The sequence below is a fragment of the Pongo pygmaeus genome, chromosome 8 (genome assembly GCF_028885625.2).
Source record: "Pongo pygmaeus isolate AG05252 chromosome 8, NHGRI_mPonPyg2-v2.0_pri, whole genome shotgun sequence".
NCBI classification, from domain to species: domain Eukaryota; kingdom Metazoa; phylum Chordata; class Mammalia; order Primates; family Hominidae; genus Pongo; species Pongo pygmaeus.
In genome coordinates this window covers 6177430-6182962 of record NC_072381.2, presented here as the reverse complement: position 1 = coordinate 6182962, position 5533 = coordinate 6177430, and positions in this window count along the sequence as shown.

The following is a 5533-nucleotide window of genomic DNA, read 5'->3' as shown; positions in this document are numbered from 1 at the left end:
CTGCCCCCTGCCCGCGGGAGGACCGCACTGCACGCTCCCCTCCGCCGGCGTCTTCTTTTACCATCAAGAGGTGTCGCCCTGGCGCACATTTTCGAAATTCCACAAGGTTTGGGGAGCGCGGCAACGCCCCCAGATGGTGAGGAGAAGTGGTCCGAAGCCGGGCTTTCTGATAGGGGAGGTGGGGGAAGTCCCTCCAGGCCCCTCGATCTCATTCATTCAAAGCCACTCCTATATAAGCAAAAAGTTGAAAATAAATCTGCATAGGCGAGATGCTGCAAAAAGGATGGCAAGGAGCACGGGGTTAAGCGTAAGATTAAGGAAACAGATGCCGCGATTAGGGGTACAGAAAAGAATGTCAATGCTATAAAGCCTCGGTCTTTAAAAACGACGTCGCTGACAGAAGTAGGGAGAGGAAGGGAAAGTGGGACTTCGGGTAAATATGATTTTTACATCTGTAATTGGTTGTCAAATAGAGTTCAAGCCGATACATCAAATAGTAGAGATTTAAGCCGACGTCTTAGTCCGAAGGAATATACCAAGAAAGTTACTATAATCCGTTAAAATCCAGTGATTAAGAAAACGGGAAAAGGGGGAAAAAAGAAATATAGTGGAGAGACAAAAGACAATCTAAAGAAATAGAGGATTAAGGGCGTCATGGGATGGTAAAATTCTGAGAGTAACCCAGAACAAAACTACAAAGCTTTCAAATAATCCACACATACATGCACACACACACACACACACACACACACACACAACACCACAGAAAATAAAAAAACCAATATAGGGAAATATTTTAAAAAGTTACAAAACAGAAAGCATAACCAAACTATATGACAGAACAAGACCAAATGTCTCACAAGAAGAAATATAGACCTAAGCTTACCTATTAAAAAACTACAACCTCGGATAGGAGCACAAACCATCATGCAACTCAATGTTGTATACAAGAAAGTGCTAAAGTTATTCTGAGTTTGAAAATACAAGATTGGAAAAAATATGCCAGGAATATGCAAAAAATATTTTAAAAATCAGGAATCACAAACCGCTTACTACAAAGTTGATTTCAGGGCAAAAAGCATTAAGTAAGATTAAGAAGGACATTTTATTATCTTGAGGAGCACAATTCACAATCAAGAAAAAAATAGGAAAAAAGGAAAATCTCTGCACCAAATCACATAATTTCATTATTCATAGCAAACACTGTAGGAGTGAATGAATAGACAGAAATAATTGGCACACTCCTTTGCCAGACTAAGAGTACAAAAAGTAAATGAGGATTGAGAAGACCTAAAAATACAATTCCTGTGATAGATCTAATATATCAAACACTGCCCCTAAATAGACATTACATCTTTTCCAGTGTCTAAGGAATATTCACAACAATTAGTCATATTTTAAACCACAGAAAAAAATCTTAACATAGTCCAATAAGTAGAATCATATGGGTAATATTATCTGCAGCAATTCAATAAAAGTAGAAATTAATGAAAAAACAGAAAATAAAACATGCCTACCCCTTGAAGATTTTTAAATGCTTAAATAACACTTGGACCAAAAAGGAAAACAAAATCAAAATAACATAATATCTAGAAAAGTATGAAAATGACATACTCATGGGATTTAGCTCAGATAGTACTAAGAGGAAAATTCATGGTTTTAAGTTTTTGTATCAGTTAAAAACTTGGAAAAAGCTAAATGAATTAAGCACTTGTGCAAGAAACTGGAAATAAAATAAAAATGTGAGAAGCATAAGGAAGTACTTGGTCAATAAAAGAAGCAGAAAGTAATAGTGTGTAGACAGAAAAAGGAAGAAGGGCAAAGATAGAAGGTGTCTAGACTGGGTCTTTCCCCACCCCCTGATCAAAGCACGGGTGGGTGTGCAAAAGCCCTGATTAGGAGGCCCAGAACTGCAGGACTTCCTCCAGGTTGAACCTGCTGTCTGCCTGTACTCCCTGATCTGCTTGGTGTCTCCACTCTGCAGTCTGAGACCACTCCTTCCTCCCTTTTTGGTTGAAAATTTGTGCATTTGTTCCCAAATCATTCCATCATACACACACAAGTAACTTTTTGGTTTACAGACCATAGATGCAATCACATCCATTGTTTAGGAATTTTCTAGATTAACTTCCAGGAGGAAAGCTGCCTTACTTCATTTCCTAGTACGTGAGCAGTCTCATGCTTGCCTCCGTTTCCTGTCAACAGTAATAAATATCATCTTTATTTTATGCACTGAGAATCCAAAGCTTAACCCAATGGGGGAGCAGAACCCAGGCCATGCAACTATCAGAAAGCACACACAAAACGGTGGAGCTTTTGAAGAGGGACAAGACAGACGCGCTGGAGCGCCCCCTCGAGGCTGCAGAGCAAACATAGGTAATGACACCTGCGTACACAAGTCGCGTGATCCGCTCCAGCTGTGCTCAGCGCCTGGCGGGAGGCTGGCAGGCAGCAGATGCTAGAATTCATCGGAAACTGGGAATTAGCAGGGCAGATGTTCCAGGAAGAAAGAAGATAAGGGTGGTGTTTGGGCTGGCAGGAAAGGCTGGGTGAAATGCTACAGTATGCAGCATGGATGGAACCGGGGGACCCCCGAAACAGGGAAAAGAAAGGGGTGCGGGCCCTGGAGGGTAGACAATCTAGTTAAGACAATTTGATCAGATTATAATTTGATCAAAAACAAGTATTCCCAAGGATTCTGTGTGTAGGGATGCTTTCGGTGCACCGTGGAGAATGATTTTCGTCTCCTTTTTTTTTTGTATTTTTTGTTTTGTTTTGTTTTGTTTTGTTTTGTTTTGAGACGGAGTCTTGCTCTTGTCACCCAGGCTGGAGTGCAATGGTGTGATCCCAGCTCACTGCAACCTCCGCCTCCCGGGTTCAAGCGATTCTCCTGCCTCAGCTTCCTAAGTAGCTGGGATTACAGGTGCCCGCCACCATGCCCGGCTAATTTTTGTATTTTTAGTAGAGACGGGGTTTCACCATGTTGGCCAGGCTGGTCTCGAACTCCTAACCTCCGGTGATCCACCCACCTCGGCCTCCCAAAGTGCTGGGATTACAGGCGTGTATATCTCTGGACAGCTTCGTCCATTTCAGAAATCTTTCTTTCCTTCCTTCCCTTCCTTCCTTCCTTCCTTCCTTCCCTCCCTCTTTCTTTTTTCTCTCTTTCTCTTTCTTTCTTTCTTTCTTTCCTTCTTTCTCTTTCCTTCCTTCCTTCCTTCTCTCTCTCTCCCTCCCTCCCTCCCTCCCTCCCTCCCTCCCTCTCTCTCTCTCTCTCTCTCTTTCTTTCTTTCTTTCTTTCTTGAGACAGAGTCTCGCTCTTGTTGCCCAGGCTGGAGTGCAATGGTATGATCTGGGCTCACTGCAACCTCCACCTCCCGGGTTCAAGCAATTCTCCTGCCTCAACCTCCTGAGTAGGTGGGATTACAGACGCCTGCCACCACGCCCTGCTAATTTTTGTAGTTTAGGTAGGGATGATGTTTCACCATTTTGGCCAGGCTGGTCTCAAACTCCTGACCTCAAGTGATCCACCCGCCTTGGCCTCCCAAAGTGCTGGGATTACAGGTGTGAGCCACCATGCCTGGCCCATTTCACAAATTTTTTAAAGTTTTTTCACTTTTTTTGTCTTTCTAAGTCATTCTCTACAGTTATTCCTGCTCTGTAAGGTTTCTAATAGTAAAAATATAGGAACAAACTAGCGAACAATAACAACTTAGGGAAATTCAATTATGTCGAGAGACAAATAATTTACATGGAAGGATCCCATTTTTGTTTTAAAAATATATAAATATATACAAAGTATCTATAAGATATTTGCCAATATGGTTGGCTCCAGATAGGGATTATAAGGATTCTTTATTTAAATTTTTTTGCTTGTTTGCATTTTTCTATCTCTGAGTAATATGCTTGCATTGCTTTCGTAATAAAAATGATGAAAGAAGGCTGGGTGCGGTGGCTCACGTTTGTAATCCCAGCACTTTGGGAGGCCAGGGTGGGTGGATCACTTGATGCCAGGAGTTCAACACCGGCCTGGCCAACGTGGTGAAACTCCATCTCTACTAAAAATACAAAAATTAGCCAGGCATGGTGGTGGGCGCTTATAATCCCAGCTACTCAGGAGGCTCAGGCAGGAGACTTGCTCAAACCTGGGAGGCAGAGGTTGCATTAAGCTGAGATCTCACCACTGTACTCCAGCCTGGGCTACAGAGTGAGACCCTGTCTCAAAAGAGAGAAAAATAAAAATAAAAATATAATGAAGGAGATTATCAATTTTTAAAGTACATAGAATTTTCTGAAATTTTTTAAGTTTTAATTCATCTTCCACCTAATTGGTGTCTGTTCTGGTTGTTTGAAAATATTTTCACACATTTTTAAATTGCATTGATTAGTTAGTTGAAAACTAATCTTTTCAATAAGAAATTTACTTTTTTAAAAACATAACTTTTGTGTGCAATTTATGGCTTTCATATGGATATTTTTTACTTTGATATATTTTTGAGACAGGGTCTCACTCTGTCACCCAGGCTGGAGTGCAGTGGCATAATCACGGCTCACTGCAGCCCCGAACTCCCAGGCTCAAGCAATCCTCCCATCTCAGCTTCCCAAGTACCTGGGACTATAGGCATGCGCCACCATCCCCAGCTAGTTTTTTTGTATTTTTTGTAGAGATGGGGTTTTGCCGTATTGCCTAGGCTGTTCTCGAACTCCTGAGCCCAAGTCATCCACCCACATCAGCCTCCCAAAGTGCTGAGGTTACAGGCATAAGCCTGCACCTGGTCTCATGTGGATATTTTTTAAGTGCCAAGTTTACATATGCGCACAACCTAAAATGGTCAATAAAATGATAAACTGTTTTTATCCTTTCCCAGCTGGGAGGTTCCCACTCTTCAGTCAGTGAGGCCAAGAGCTTCATCTGTGAGTGATGCCTCCTTGGGGCACTGTTATCCTTTCCATTGCGCCCTTTAGTGCTATCCCCAGAGAACAGGGGCAGAACAGCAAACCTTGCTCCAACGCTTTGAACAGGAGTACAGCTTTGAGTGGCAACCTTAATGTGGTCCCCAACGTGTGATCAGGTTATCAAAGCCAGATCATTGGCTTACGTGGCATGATCGGGAAATGAGTTTATCTGTGATCTGAGGGTTTCGAGGGATTAGTAGCCCTTTCAAGTTACATCCTCCCCCTCCGCGGAGCAAAAGTGTTGCAAAGAGCAGTGACAACAGCTCAGCACAGAGGGAAAACATTCCTAGGAGAGTCGGGGAGAACTACTGCCAACCGTGTGCCAGGGGTTTTAATGTAAATCATCTCACGCATTCCCAGTGACTCAACAAGACCGGTGTTGTTATGCACATTTTTCAGAACAGGAAACTGATCCTCAGAGAGGTTAGGGAATTTGCTGAAGTCACACAATCAGTGAGTGACTGAAGTGTGATGAGGACCCAGGTTTGCCTGACTGAGGTTAGTGTGCTTTTTAGTATCTTAAGCTGCCTCATAAGGGGAAGATGATTTAAATAATGAGCAGGACAGCAATGCTCCCACC